Below are 16,273 nucleotides of genomic sequence, written 5' to 3'. Positions count from 1 at the left end.
AGCGGTGTAAGCCAGTCCGCAGCCAGCGCAGCCCGAGGACATCAGACGCCGAGGGGTGCTGGCTAGTAATTGCAGAGGGGCGTTGGCCATTCGCCCTCAGCTAGCCGGACTTCGAACATCGGGCCACGTACGCCCCCCCGCAGGACATCTTTCCCAAATTAATTCGGCTGTGTCCTCTCTCCTCAAGCCACTCTTTGACAAAACTCTCCACAACAGGCAAAATGGAAACTGTGACCAAACTGTAAGTTATCAAGTGGATGAATCATTGAGTGATGACTCAGATGCAGACGACACGAGTGATCACTCCAGTGATTCCTCCATGAGTGGACACTGAACATTGTTCATTTTCCTTTCAACATCGTTCATTTTTTTTCTTTTTCTTTTTTAAATGGAAAAAGGGTGAGATGTCGCCCTGTTCTTGTAAGTTCTTCTAAGCCTTCTGATGTTTACATTTTTGTAATGGAGTTTTTCACACACTTTTCATGTAAATAATGATTGTTTTGCATTCCTTTCTGGAGGAGGAGAGAATTGATGGACTGTTGGTTTGACCAGTGTGGCTGGAGAGGTGGCAATTTCATCCTCCAATACATGGTCACTTTTGAAAGTCTATAAATACTGGAGTTCGGAAATAAACTACCCTCTTTTTACCTTGGACATTTCAGCTTGTGCGTGTCGTTCATTTCGTGTCCTATTGCGACATCAAGTGCCAAAATTAATGGATCTTTCAGGGTCCTCCTGCATGCCTTTTGCTACTCGATGATTTCTTCTGGTGAAAAACAAGTCAACATAAGGAACTTCATCTCACTTATTTTACTTTCTACAAAACAACATTAATGTCAATATGGTATTCTACTGTAAAGTTCCATTCTTCGGCCACTTCTCTTGATCTTCCAATGTTTAAAGTGGCCACCACTGATTAAAATATTTTATTTCTCCTGTAAGGGTGCTACCCCCAATTTGTTTCTGATGTTTCAAGATACATTCCAGCAGTGACACCTGTGATACCACTTTCAAGGTTTTGTTTCCCATTATAGGCAATTACCATTAAGGAGCTCCTAAAAAGGACTCTAACTCTTCTCTTAGAAGTGACTCTAACCCTTCCCTTTTCCCACCTTAGGTACCTTTAAACCCCATCCTGCCAAGCTTTTTCTGTATCTTCTAGGCAGGTTAACAGTGAATACCTTTAAAACAAACAATACCTGTATCTTACCCCGGGTCTTACTCAGATTTCCTTTGGACCAGGGATCAAAGGTTTCCCCCGAGAATCCCTTGGTGCCATCTGGAGGTCCGGTGATCCCTGCGATCCAATGAAAATCAGGAGTATGTCCCATCTGGCTCTCTAAAACTGTTATCAAAAATTTGGTAAGAATAAAAAAATCCTTAACACTGTGAGAAATGACTGCTCATTTTGAAATTTTAAAGGTTTATTAAAACTTAACAACTATAACAAAGGAGTGAATAAGGAAAAAAGACAGCACATTGGGAGTCTGTGACCGCCCGGACGAGCTAAATTACAAAATGGCTGCTCCGCCTTTTATATCCCTGGGGGTTGCATCAAGCAACCCTGTCCCCTCCCAAAGTCTGTCAGTCAACTCTTCTATGCCATCTAATTGGTGGAGGCCACTTTCTTGCAACTTGACTGGAGGTCAGGTGTTGTCAATCCGTGCCTTCCCTAGCAACAACAGGAAACTTGGGTGGTGAGTTTTGTTTCCCAAGGAAAATGGCCAGCATTTGTGTCCAGGGGCCTGTGGCCCCAACTGGGCTGCTGCCTCCTGAAATTCCAAATGGTGCAGGATGTCTCCCAGAGGCAACCTGCCACTCCCTACAACTCTGGCTGCCCTGCAGTGTGAAGCACCTCCTGCAAGATGACATTGAGTGTCACAGACATCTTTTGTGAAAAATCCTTCCTTTAGGATTTTTCCTCCTTCTGGGGAGCTGAGGCCCCAGAAGAAGAATGTAAACAATGGTTGTGTGCTGCTGTGGAATGTAATAGGTGCACCTGTGATTGGTCCATGTTGCTTGTGTACAATTAAGGGCCAGTCAAAGACAAGCTTTCTCTGGGACAGAGGAGAAAGAGCTCCGTTGTTATTCATTCCTTTTCTATTCTTAGCTTAGCAGCTTCTGAACTTTTCTCTCTATTCCTTTTAGTATAGTCATAATGTATTGTATATCATAAAATAATAAATCCAGCCTTCAGATCATGAAGCCAAGATTCTCGTCTCTCTCTTCACCCCTGAGGAACCCTTGCAAAGCCCTGCAACAATTGAGAAAGTGGGGTGGTGAGTTTTGTTTCCCATGGAAAAGTGTCAGCATCCGTGTCCTGGGACTTTTTTTTATCCAAGGGGCCTGTGGCCCTGAGTGGGCTGCTGTCTCCTAATATTCTGAACAGTGCAGGATTTCTCCCAGACCAAAGCAGCCACCACCTACAAGCCAGGCTGCCCTGGCAGTGCCAAGTGCTTCCTGCAAACTGACATCAGAAAACTGGGGTGGTGAGTTTTATTTTCCAAGGAAAAGGGACGGCCTTCGTGACCAGGGGCCTGTGGCCCTGAGTGGGCTGCCGCCTCCTTAAATTCCAAATAGTGCAGGATGTCTCCCAGAGGTAACCTGCCATTGTGGATGCAACAGTCTGGTCAGAGAGAGAGAAAGCCAGATAAACTTTCCCAGGAATTTTTCTGGAGAGTTTTGAGAAGACTGAGAGAAAGAATTAAAACAATCATGCATCTGGTATTTTGAACAGTTGTTTTCTCATAAGATGTTTACCAAAGAGTGTCTTCTTATGAAGCCAATGGTGATGGGGTGTTGATTCAATAACCATGAGGTCCACCTGTATCGGAATGGTGTATAAAAAGGAATGGGTTTTAATAAAAGCGTATCAGCCTGCTGAAGTGTGTTAGAGCTTGTGTCGCCTCACTCCCGTTCCTGACTCAACAGTGACATCTGGTGACTCCTTGTGGAACTGAGGACAGACAGGCCGCTTCGGACCCCTTCCACTGGGACATACCGCGGTGCCCCGCCAGTCCCCTCGCAACTGGACACTTTCTGTCCCCCTAGAGAGGTAACAGTGACTTTTCCCCGCGTCTTCCTGGAGTAAATCTGTCCCTTTGGGTCTGCAGATTTTGCCCTGAATAGTGTAAGAGCTGGGCGAGGAACGTTTTTTCCCAGCATAGCAGACTGCTTACATCCCGGGGTAGGCTTGCAGACTGTTAGGAAGGGTTGCCTTCATCATGGGCAGTCAGCTTTCTAAAGAAGAAAATGTAATTCTTTCTGTGTGGAGAGAGATGATACCTCATATGGGAATTTCTGTGTCAGAATATTCTCTCTGCACTTTATTAGACTGGGCTAAGTCTCATGGTTTCTGTTATAGATGGATAATGAGATGATTGGTTCTCCCAATTAAGGGATAACTATTGTATGAATATTAAGAAAAGCTTTAGTGATATATAGTTATGTTATTGTAGTTTAGATGTCCTCTCTTCTCCCCACAGGTCTCTTTTCCCCCCCTGTATTGTGGCCATCAGACAGCCGGGGTTGTCTAGGACAGGTAAAAAAGAAGGCATGCACGTGTCCCTTACCTGGGGCAGCTGGGAATGGAAAAGCTTGTTGCTGAGGGGGTGCGGCATGGCAACACCTGATCTCCAATCAAGTTACAAGAAAGAAGTCTCCACGGGTAAATGGCAAAGAAGAGCTGACTGACAGACTTTAGGAGGGGCCAGGGCTGGCTGGTGCAACCCCCAGGGGTATAAAAAACTGAGCATCCATCCTGAAGATGAACCAGCCACGTGGTATCCACAAGGGCAGTTCCTAGCACTGCAAATTTTTTCTTATGTAGTCCTTTTGTTGTATTTTTGTCAAGGTTTAATAAACCTTTTTAAATTTTCAAAGTGAGCAGTTGTTTCTCACACTTCCCAGTAGATGTGACAGCCACATTTAATTCCACAGACTTGGGATGCACTAGGCGATTATCTGAGGCATGAGGTCATCAGGGGAGATACGACTGCACCACATTTAGTAGCTCCTTGGGGAGTCCCTTCCAGAGCTATACGAGGCTGTATCCCAAGGGAAAGTGAGGCAGAAATGGGGACCTCAGAAAGCGAAGATGCTGTCTCTGTGAGCACCAACACCCCAGGGGCCGGAGAGGTGGGCTAGGCGGCTGCCGAATCTTCCCCGGCTCTGCGCGGACCTGCAGAAGACATGGGGGTCCCCCGCGAAATCTCTCTCTCACCTAGACAATATGTTCCTCAAAAATATCCTTCTCGTGCAGAGCTGCCACTGCCAGCTTCGGTAGCTGTGTTCCAATTGGACCTGGTGGAGTGCCCCCCTCCATTTGCGCTGCCTGCGGTTCCCCCGGCGCAGTAGGCAGTGGCCAGGGTGCCTCCACCACAGCCAGCGCCCTTCCCCCCACCGGCAGCTCCTTCCTTTCCACCACCACCGCTGCTGGGGGCGGTCCCACTCCAGGCGGATGGAGCATTAGGAGCCACGATGCCCTCAGCCCAACCGTTCCCATTTCACCCAGCAGAGTCGGTGCAAGGGTTTGCTACACCTCCTCCCCCTGCCGAAAGCAGAGCTCCGGGGGCCGTGTCTTCTGTCTCAGCGATACGGGCGCCACCACACGCAGCTCCTGCCATCACCCCCCTCCCACCTTTGCAGCGCAGGAGCAAGAAGAACCAGCGGAGGCAGTCTCACCAGTTTCACTGTAGGCAAATGCCGCTACCGGAGCCGTGGTCACCTCCGACCATCCACTTTCATCAGCACAAATGGGACAACTGCCTCCTCCTCCCCCTGCCGTGCAGGATGTGGATCGGCTGACTTGATGTCTTTTGCAGTTCTACCACCACAGCCCGCGCCACACGCCATAGGCGGGCTGCGCCGTGGCTTGTGGCTGCACCTCTCGCTGCACCGCCAGCAGCTGGCTTCTCCACCCCTCGGCTTGCCACCAGCCCCTCTGCTCCGCAGCTTGGAGATGGTTCCTCGGCTTCGGAGCCTCTGGCCAACCCCCCATCTTGTACTGCCCGCAGCATGACCCACCTGCCCCTGTTCCAGGATGAGGACAGTGACAGCGACAAACACCAACAGCCTGTCCTGCTCTCATTTCCGGGGTGGGAGGAGCGAGGTGCAGGGGGGCTGCACCTCTTCAATGCCTGGGAGGAGTGTGGAATGGGCTGCATGTCGGGGACATGGCTGGGAGTTCGGCTGTGTAGGGGGAAGTCAGTGATGGGAAGAGCGAGAGTGAATCGCTCGTCCTGTGGCGGGTGCAGGCTGTTCCAGAGATCCCAAATTCAGGGCAAACTTCCGTATTCCCTGAAAAACCCGTCCTTTCCATTTCCCAACATGGAGCAGTGGCCATGGAGAAAGTGAAGGAAGAGGAGGCAGCCCTGCAGGTTTGGGCCAATTTCCCTCCAGCCCCTCCTGCATTTCTCTCTCCCTTTTCTTGGCGTGAAAAGGTGAGGGAAAAGGACAAACCAGATAAATCTGGCCTTGGCGGGGACACTACGGTGACACCCGCGTCACCGTCCTGCTGCTGGCTTATGTTATGAACAAAAATTCAGTTAATATTTTTTTTGTGAGAAAGAGTTACAGGGACGCTGCCAGATCGTCCTCTGCCAGGATTCTTAGTGCTTTGTTATTGTAATACCGGGTCGTTGAGGCTTATCTCCTCTTTTGTATTAGTAAAAAGCCTGGCTGGGTGGGGTGGACTCTTCCCCCGAGGCTGTGCTCTCTTACAGCATAGGGAAGACACCTGAGAGGGTGTGGGGGGGTTATGCAAAGTGACTCCAAAGTCCAGAATGCTTTGTGGGACCCCGACTCGAAATGCAACGAGAAAACCCCAAAAACAACGAGCCAAATAAGAGTTGAGAGACTAGAGTGATGTCTGGACATGAGGAGCCAAGTGCTGAGCCTGCAGAGATGCGGAGTCCCTCTCGCCCTGAGCAGGGAGTGGTCCCAACGCCAGGACTAGCCACCTGGGAAGGTCACAGGATCAACATCTGACGGGGACATCATGCCCTAAAAAGCTCCCACGAGGACTGGATCCCCGGCTCTGCCCCTAGTGGACGGAGCTGCGCATATCCTCCTCCTCTGAGTCGCCCTGGGAGACGCGACGGGGACTGCAGCCCTGCCGAGCCGCCCAATCCTGAGCTGATCACTTTTAATAAAGGCATTAAAAAGGAGAAGAAGTCTCCTGGCCCTGTTTATTTCAGCTGGGGGCGCTCGTCCGGAATAGCCACGCCTCAAGAAGACTCAAGACTGGCCATCTTGGACTTCAGGACAGCTGGCTACCAGGACCAGAGGGATCGGCTCAGGAGCAGTGACGCAGAGGAGCACCGGAGCACCGGATTGGTGAGAAAGCCGGTGGCGGGAGCGCGAGACGTGCGCATGTGTGTGTGAATGAGACGAAGGCCGGCAGCCGGACCTTCGAAGTGAGAGCAGACCTCTCAGTACTGCGGTTCTGGACTCCTGCGAAGGATCCAGCCGGGAACAGGGGGCGGAGCTTGGAATTAACGTGAGTGAGTCGTCTCCCAAGGGGGAATAAAGGGCCCCCCCCCTCCGGGCGTGCGGAGGGAATATTTGTATGAGTGGCACGCACCCAAAATAGGCCCTGACAGAGGGAAGTCAGGCAGATTTGTCAGTCCCGAGAAGGATTCGGGTAGCATTTGTAAGTCTCGAGAAGGATTCGCGTAAGATTTTATCAGTCCCGAGAAGGATTCGGGTAGCTCACAAGCCCTGCAGGCAAAAGTAAGTCCTGGCACAAGGAGCCAGGCACAAACCCCAGCGAAGGAGGCTGTGGTTTGCTTTTAAGTCCTGATACGGTGAAGCCTAAAAATTGGCGGGTTAGGCAAACTAAACATCAGGCAGTTGTTTTTCCTGACTGAGGGAGTCAGGCACGACCCGGATTCTTAGGCCGAGGCTTCGTGTGTTCAAGTCCCGATAGATGTAAGACCTGACGTGGGGAAAGTTAGGCAATCAAGAGATTGGGCAGTTGTTTCAGTATAAAGTCCTGAGCATCACGCAGAAATTTGAAGTTTCAGTGGAGGAGGCTGAAGCTCCTCAAAGAAGGTTCTTTTTGAAATTACTGGTCAGTAAAGGCACCTTTGGGATTTTTTACTGTTAAGACCTGTAAAATGGGAGGGTGTAATAGTAGAAAGACCGGTAAGAGACTGAGGTATATACATCCCAATAGTCCCTTAGGAGAACTGTTAGTAAAATGGGATTCTATAGAGGCCACGGAGGGATTAGATAAAGCGAAAATGATCCATTATTGTATGGAAGTGTGGCCAGAATTAGAGATACAAGGAGGATGGCCTTGGTGTGGGACAAAGGATAAGTGGATGTGCCAGCTGTTAAATAATTATCTCACAGCTCGAGGGGATACTGATCCTGAGCAATTATTGTATGTAGCCTGCTGGTTAAAGAGCGCTGTTGGGGATGAAGGGGTGCAAATTTGTAAGGTACAGAGGAAGAAAGAGGGGAATGAAGGAGGGGAGGATAGGACTAGTAAAAGATGGGATCCCCTGGATTATCTGCCTCCTTCTGCCCCTCCACCTTATAATCCTCTTCTTCAAGCACCTCAAATGGCAGGTCTGGTTCTTCCCCCAGCTGCCATCTCACTACCACCTGTTCAAACTCCTCCTTCTACCTCTTCAGCTTCCGCTATGATAAACCCAGTATCCCCTCCAGCTCCTTCTGCACCACCACAAGTGCCTACTCCACCTGCTGCATTCCCAACCCCTTCTCCAGCTGCACTTAATATCCACTCAGGCTCTTCTCCCCCTCCTATTGCTGTCCCTTTACCTCCTCCTAGTTGGGACACAAATGCCTCCTCGCCCGATAAACAGCTATCAGCAAATACACCTGCTGATGGGCAGAAAGTTCAGGGTAACCCAGATATCCCTCAAAGTAGTTTGGCATCTGAAGATGGGCCGTACTGTAGCACCAGATCCAAGACCTCCAAGGCAGAGAGACTGTTTCCCCTCAGAGAGGTTCCTATGGGAGGAGTAGTGGGAGGTGTTGGGTTTGTGAATGCTCCCCTAACTGCTTCTGAGGTGAGAGGATTCAAGAAAGAGTTGGGGCCTTTAGTTGAGGACCCAGTGGGCATAGCTAACCAAGTAGATCAATTTCTAGGTCCAAATATCTACACTTGGGGGGAGATGAATTCCATCCTGAGCATATTGTTTTCCCCAGAAGAGGTCCAGATGATTAGGGTGGCTGGCATAAGCATTTGGGAGAAAGATAACCGTCCAGGACCCCAGGTGCCATCAGGCGAACAGAAATTGCCACTAACGGATCCCAGCTGGAACCCTAACCAGGAGGAGGGGAGGAAGGCCATGATGGAATATAGGTCTTTGATAATACAGGGGATCAAAGAGTCAGTTCCCAAAGGAACTAACACCCAATTGGCATTTGAGGGCACGCAGGAGAAAGAGGAAGCTCCTGCTGCCTGGCTTAATCGCCTAAGGTGGAACTTCCAGTTGTACTCTAGAATAGACCCAGACACCCCAGAAGGTCAAATGCTACTAAAAGTCCAATTTGTTACCAAATCTTGGCCTGATATAAGGAGGAAACTGGAAAGGATGGAAGAGTGGCAAGCGAAGGACATAAATGAGTTATTAAGAGAGGCATTGAAGGTGTATTTAAGGAGGGAGGCAGAAAAAGCAAAGGCCAAGGCTAAGATCATGGTTGCTGTAGCTAGGGAAAGTGCAGGGGGGGCGGGTACACCACCAGGAGGAGGCAGAGACAGGCCAGTACTGGCAGGTGCACGAAGGATTGAGAGACCTCAAGTCCCTTTGAGAGGAGGAGAGTGTTATTACTGTGGAGAGGCAGGACACATCAGGAGGTTTTGTAGAAAGCTCAGTCTCGATGAGGCAATAGCCAGGGAACAAGATAATTTAGGAAGGATTCTTAAGGGAGAGGACTAGGGGTGCCAGGGGCTTTTTAATATAGGGGACCCAATGCAACATCTAGAAGAGCCCTTGGTAAACTTTGAAGTGGGACCCCTAAATGAGGAATTTGAATTTTTGGTTGATACAGGGGCAGATAAGTCCTGTCTCAACAAAGTACCAAAAGGTATGGAAATTGGGAGAAAATTTTGTGAAGTATTGGGTGCGGAGGGGAGACCATTTAGAGCATCAGTGATTGAAGAAGTGAAAATAATTGGGAACTCAAGGCAATGTAAAGCTAATTTTCTTTATCTGCCTAACTTAGAAAAAAGTTTGTTAGGGCGGGATCTGCAAGTTCATTTGGGGGTTGGGATTGTCCCAAGGGAAGGGAGAATGGTAGTACAAGTGATGAAGTTGTCTCAAGGAGTTGTTGCAGAGATAAATCCTGAGGTATGGGCTGAGGGGGGAAAGAGAGGCTTATTAGACATTCCACCGATAACAATAAAAATGCAGGATGATACCTCACCCATACGGGTTAAACAGTACCCAATTTCCCTGGACGGAAAGAAGGGGCTTGCTATAGTCATTGAACAACTGTTGCAAGAGGGAATTTTAGAACCCTGCATGTCACCACATAATACCCCTATAATGGCAGTTAAGAAAGCTGAAGGGAAATATAGGCTGGTACAAGATTTAAGGGAAGTCAACAAAAGAACCATTGCCAGATATCCAGTTGTGCCCAACCCGTATAGTCTCCTAAGCAGAATTCCAAGAGAGCATGCTTGGTTCACTGTTATAGATTTGAAGGATGCTTTCTGGGCGTGTCCTCTGGCAACAGAATGTAGGGATTGGTTTGCCTTTGAATGGGAGGACCCGAGTACCAAGAGGAGACAACAGCTAAGGTGGACCCGATTACCACAGGGGTTCACGGAATCCCCCAATCTCTTTGGACAAGCTTTAGAGAGTTTGTTGGAACAATTTGTCCCTGAAAAAGAAGTGCAGATCCTGCAGTATGTTGATGACCTGATGGTATCAGGAAAAGAAAAAGATCAGGTCAGACAAACTAGTATTAAGCTTTTGAATTTTCTGGGGGAGAAAGGACTAAAAGTTTCCCAAGAGAAACTACAATTTGTGCAATCAGAAATAACATACTTGGGGCACATAATAAGGGGAGGGTATAAGAAACTAAGCCCTGACAGAATTTCAGGTATTTTAGTTCTCCCGGCCCCGAAAACGAAAAGAGATGTGAGAAAACTCCTGGGCTAGTTCGGGTATTGTAAGTTATGGTTAGATCAATATACACAGAGTGTGAAATTTCTGTACAATAAGCTAGTGGATCCAGAACCCCTAATTTGGACAGCTGAAGATGATCAACAATTGGAAAACTTAAAAAACAAACTGTCTTCTGCCCCGGTCCTAAGCTTACCAGACCTCAGGAAGTGCTTTGACCTGTTTGTGAGTGCCGAAGGAGGTATAGCCTATGGAGTATTAACTCAAGAGTGGGGAGGGTGCAGGAAACCTGTGGCATACATATCCAAATTGTTAGATCCAGTGGCTAGAGGCTGGCCAGTTTGTATACAAGCAGTAGCAGCAACCGCAGTCCTGATAGAGGAGACTCAAAAATTGACCTTACAAGGAAAAATTAAAGTGCATACTCCTCATGATCTTAAGGCAGTACTGAGACAGAGGGCTCAGCAGTGGTTAACCGATGCTAGAATATTCAAATATGAGATAATACTAATGAACACAGAGGACACAGAATTTATCACATCAAATGCCCTCAATCCAGCACAATTCCTAATGGGAGAGCCTATAGAGAATTTAGAACATGATTGTCTTGAATTGGTTTATCTCCAAACAAAAGTAAGAGAAGATTTGGAAGATCAGCCTCTAGCAACTGGAAAAAGCTTATTCATAGATGGCTCTTCAAGGGTAGTAAATGGGAAAAGAGTTTCAGGTTATGCCATTATAGATGGAGAAACATTACAAATTGCAGAAAAAGGGAAACTATCACCAAACTGGTCAGCCCAAAGTTGCGAAATCTATGCCCTGAAAAGGGGACTGGATTTACTGGAGGGGGACCGGGGAACTATTTATACGGACTCCCAATATGCGTATGGGACGGTTCACACATTTGGGAAAATATGGGAAGAACGTGGATATTTAAGTTCGAAGGGAAAAAGCTTAGCCCATGAGAACCTAGTTAGATCAGTATTAGAAGCTCTACAGAAACCTACAGAAATAGCAGTGGTCCATATAAAGGGGCACCAGAGAGGAGATAGTTTTGAAGTTAGAGGAAACCGACTGGCTGATCAGATAGCCAAAGAAGCAGCTTTAGAACCAGGAGATCCAGTAAAAATTTTAAAGGCAAAAATGACACCCGAAGAAGGGGAAAAAAGGGAAGAACCTGTATTCAGGGAAGAAGAATTAGAAGCTATAAAGGATTTAAGGTTACATCAAGGACAACAGGGAGAGTGGTTAACCTCAGACGGACGGGTGTTTTTGAATAAAGCACTGGCTCGGACAGTGCTAACAGAATTACACAAATTAACTCACTGGGGAGTCCAAGGACTATGTGATCATTTCTTAAGGAATAACCTATGCATTGGTGTATATAGCCTGGCTAAAGCTGTTACAAGAGGGTGTGTCATTTGTCAAAAAGTGAACCAGAAAGTTATGAGAAAAGTAGCACCTGGAGGAAGGGAATTAGCCTTGAGACCCTTCCAAAGCATAGAGATAGATTTCACTGAGATGCCCCCAGTGCAAGGGTACAGATATTTACTGGTTATGGTTGATCATCTCACACACTGGGTAGAAGCCTTCCCGACCAGAAGGGAAACAGCTCAAGTTGTAGCAAAAGCAATCCTAGAGAACATTACCAAGGAAAAAGGTTCGACTCATATTACAAGAATAAAAGGGCCAGTCTCACCCCCAGGTACAGGACCAGAAACAACATCAGCTTTTCCCTCTGGCATTGAGCCAGAGTCCACACCACTCTCACTCCCTGGCGCTGGACAAGATTCATCTGCTACACAAACTAAATCACCTGAGTATGCTGTGATAAAAGGACCAAAGGATTTAAAGTTGACTCTTAAAAGGAAGAGTCAAAAAGACTGAACTGTATGGGAAGACATTAGTAAAATGTTTCAAGACTGTTTTATGTAAACTATGTTAGTCACTCAACCCCTGGTATTGGACCAGGATTCAACACCAAGTTTTTCCCTCTGGCATTCTGGTATTGGACCGGACTCCACCCCATTCTCCTTGTGGCATTGGACCGGACTACACCCCTGTCTACTTCTGGCATTGGGCCTGACTCCCAGTTTTCCCCTCTGGCATTGAGCCAGAGTCCACACCACTCACCTCCGGGCACTGGATAAGGATTCATCCACATCACAAGTTAATTCACCTGAGTATGCTGAGATTTAAAGTTGACTCTCAGGAGGAAGAGTCAAAAAGACTGGACTGTATAGAGGAAAATTGGTATCAGAGTTTTAATATTGTTTAAAAGGTTTCAAAACTGTTTTGTGTAAATTATGTTGGTAAAAAGTTTAAGGCTGTAAATAAGTAATTCTAGTTTAAGTTCCCTAATATATATATTTCCAAAGACTCCAGGTTAATCCTCTAGGGAACACTCCCGGGGGGGGAAACTAAAATTTGTAGGGAACAGACCAAGAGAGGCTTAACCAGAGAAGCGGGTAGAAGGGACTCTAAAGAGCTTGGAAGCTTCTCCTCAGAAAAAAATTCCCCAAGAGGCAAGGCCGGGTGGGCAGGCTGTGCAAGATGACCCATACCGGACTCTTGGGAAGGGTAGTAATGCTAGCTCTGATTGCTGGTGGTGCTCAGGGGAGCCCAGCTGAGCTGTGCAGAGAGTGCTACCAACCCCTCTATGAGGAGGAAGAGAGCTCCTTGTCGAGAGTCCACATCAGTTCTAACCCTGATTGTGTTAGCCTCTCCCAATTGGTCCTTTATCAGAAAAATAAGAGAATGTATTAGATAGCCCAGAATACTGCCACTTTTAGGCAGCCACTCCTAGGAGAGTGCCCTATAGAGGAAGCCTGGTTTTGCTTTGAATGTGATGCTGCTGAAACAAGCTCAGCAGATCTAGTAAAAAGCAAAGAAATGGTGAAAATAGTAAGAAAAATTGTTTGTTACAAGTATTTAGATGAGTGTACTGGAAAAGAGATAAACCCCTTTTGGAACACATTTCAGGGGAACTCTAAACCCCTAAGTTTGATCTCATCTGGCAACTGCATTGCTAGAGTGATAAAACCAATTTTCTTATTACCCAAAGAAACTGGATCAAGTTTGGGAGTTCCTATATATAATGATGTGGGAGAAATTAAACAAAACCGGGAAAGTTAAATAGAAATTGGGAAAATCCGAAATTGTAAAAGCCAAGTTCAGATCCCAATATCTGTGTTGAGCAAAGTCATCCGGCTCCAGGCAGTATTAAAAATAAAGAATTCAATTATTAGAGACATTTCAAACGAAATAAAAAGATTAGCATGTGTAAATAATCACAATCAAACTCCTACACTTGATCCCAGTGGGTGGGAGAATTTAGAGATTTTCAGAAAATATGTATGGGAAAAAGTGGTTTTTCTCACTGTGTGTGTACTTGGAGGATTGCTCTTTTTACTATGCTTATTTGTCTGTTTTAGTAAAACAGTATTGGCTGTACAGACCAACCTGAAGAAACCAAGGAAAGTAACAAGGTTAAGTAACCATGATTACCAAAGAGCAGAAGAGATTTATAGTAGATTCAAAACAAAAAATTGTGAGTTGATGCGAGCTTAAGAATTTAAGCTCGATCAAAGAAAAAGAGGGGGGACTGTTATGAACAAAAATTCAGTTAATATTTTTTTTGTGAGAAAGAGTTACAGGGACGCTGCCAGATCGTCCTCTGCCAGGATTCTTAGTGCTTTGTTATTGTAATACCGGGTCGTTGAGGCTTATCTCCTCTTTTGTATTAGTAAAAAGCCTGGCTGGGTGGGGTGGACTCTTCCCCCGAGGCTGTGCTCTCTTACAGCATAGGGAAGACACCTGAGAGGGTGTGGGGGGGTTATGCAAAGTGACTCCAAAGTCCAGAATGCTTTGTGGGACCCCGACTCGAAATGCAACGAGAAAACCCCAAAAACAACGAGCCAAATAAGAGTTGAGAGACTAGAGTGATGTCTGGACATGAGGAGCCAAGTGCTGAGCCTGCAGAGATGCGGAGTCCCTCTCGCCCTGAGCAGGGAGTGGTCCCAACGCCGGGACTAGCCACCTGGGAAGGTCACAGGATCAACATCTGACGGGGACATCACGCCCTAAGGCTCCCACGAGGACTGGATCCCCGGCTCTGCCCCTAGTGGACGGAGCTGCACATATCCTCCTCCTCTGAGTCGCCCTGGGAGACGCGACGGGGACTGCAGCCCTGCCGAGCCGCCCAATCCTGAGCTGATCACTTTTAATAAAGGCATTAAAAAGGAGAAGAAGTCTCCTGGCCCTGTTTATTTCAGCTTAAAAAAAAAAAAAAAGTGCAATTCACGGTCAATTGGAAAAACGCTCTATATACAATCAGTCATCTTACAGAGCCACAAAACTCTTCTAAATTATTCTCTCGCATTGCAATCTTCAGGGGAGATGCACCTGCCTGGAGCTAAAGTCTGGATGCAGGACCTAATCACTAATAAGTGGGACGGCTCGTGCAAGCTTATTGCTTGGGGTCGCGGGTATGCATGCGTTTCCACAGATACTGGGGTACAGTGGATACCTGCAAGGTGTGTTCACCCTGATTTGCGACACCAAAAACAGAATGTGGCCAACTGGCAACCTTGGAATGGTGATCAAGATGCCGACCATCAATCAGATGGTCCCTCTCTGAGTAGGGAATGAGCATTCTATCTTTTTCTTTGTTTCTGGAAAAGGGTTGTTGACAAGTTAGACTGCCAGTTCTTTGAGCAGACTAATGATGTTTTGTTACTCTATTAGAATGAGTAACTGATCTTTTAGAATTCATAGTTGATTTTTTATCAGAAGGAACAATAAGGCTTGATTGTAAAGAATTTGATGGTATATGTTGGAAATCTCTCTGCCCATTCTAAGTCAGCGTATGATTGAGGTTCTGATTGGCAACCAGCAAAATGCTATAGGAACCTCTTCAACTGTGTTTGTTCTCCTTCATGCAAAGAGCCCTGAAGGGGATTACAAATGCCTCCTTCCTCTTAAACAAAAAGGGAGACCTGTGCATGCAAAAGTCTGGTCAGAGAGAGAGAAAGCTACATAAACTTTCCCCGGAATTGTTCTGGGGAGTTTTGAGAAGGTTGAGAAAAAGAATTAAAACAATCTTGCAGCTGTGTTATGAACAAAAATTCTGTTAATTTTTTTTGTGAGGGAAAGTTACAAAAAGGCATCCAGATCACTGTAGCTGCCAAAGTTCTGCGTGTTTTGTATTGTAATCACGGGTCGTTGTGGCTAATCTCTCCTTTTGTATTAGCAGAGCCTTGCCCGAGGCTAAGTTGTACTTTTCCCAGAATAGTGAAGACACCTGAGAGGGTTGGGGGGGTTATGCAAAGTGACTCCAGGACCAGCATGCTGTGTGGGACCCCCTACTCCAAACGCACGGAGAAAACCCCAAAAACAACTAGCCACCTAAGAGTTGAGAGACTGGAGTGATGTCTGGACGTGAGGAGCCGAGTGCTGAGCCTGCAGAGACGCTGGAAACCTATGTTGTTCCTCACCCTGTCTTCGAGAGCCCCCGGGCCAGGTCTGGGAGGAAGCGGGACTCAGACCCAATTAACATCTGACGGGAACACCACGCCCTGAAGGCTCCCACGGGAACGTGATTCCCCAGCTCTGCCCCTAGTGGACAGATCTGTGCTTCTCCTCCTCCTCTGAGTCGCCCTGGGAGACACGACGGGAGACTGCAGCCCCGCTGAGCTGCCCAATCCTGAGCTGATCACTTTTAATAAAGGCCTTAAAAAGGAGAAGTCTCCTTGCTCTGTTTATTTCAGCTGGTGTTTTGAACAGTTGTTTTCTCATAAGATGTTGTAGTGATTTGCATTCGTTAATTTAAGATTTCTTTAATTTTAAGATTTCTTGGCTAATGTATTGAAGAGTGTGGTAGGTTTTGGTGTTGGTTAAACACTAATGTATTCATTTCTTGTTGTGAAGTAGGATTAGGAGAAAGTCAAAGCAGGCTCAAAATTTTAAAAGGGTATAAAGAAAATTTTATTAAAAGTAACTAAAAGAAACTAAAACTTAATAAATTAAACAGAAGAGGGAAAATTTTGACACTAACTTCTACCCTTAGACTTTCAGCATATTTACAGTAAAACTTTTTCACTATCATTCTACTTAACCTTGTGACCTAATATGTTCTTTGCCATTTATTTCTCCTAATAAATTCCCTATCT

General features: G+C 46.7%; 1 long non-coding RNA gene across 3 annotated transcripts; it reads right to left on the bottom strand.

Annotated features, from left to right (window-relative positions):
* Positions 1-465: 465 nt before the first annotated feature.
* Positions 466-5,133, bottom strand: LOC141726824 (uncharacterized). 3 transcript variants are annotated; one of them, XR_012577793.1, is made up of 2 exons: positions 4,684-5,133; positions 466-766 (listed from the first exon to the last, which is right to left on the bottom strand). It is a non-coding gene; the product is annotated as an uncharacterized LOC141726824 (long non-coding RNA). The 3 variants fall into 3 exon arrangements; XR_012577792.1 differs by lacking the exon at positions 4,684-5,133 and adding an exon at positions 4,223-4,356; XR_012577791.1 differs by lacking the exon at positions 4,684-5,133 and adding an exon at positions 3,573-4,303.
* Positions 5,134-16,273: the final 11,140 nt, after the last annotated feature.

This window comes from Zonotrichia albicollis, chromosome W (genome assembly GCF_047830755.1).
Source record: "Zonotrichia albicollis isolate bZonAlb1 chromosome W, bZonAlb1.hap1, whole genome shotgun sequence".
Classification (NCBI taxonomy): Eukaryota; Metazoa; Chordata; class Aves; order Passeriformes; family Passerellidae; genus Zonotrichia; species Zonotrichia albicollis.
Note: the sequence above shows the minus strand (reverse complement) of the source record. Positions and strands in the feature narration are given on the sequence as shown.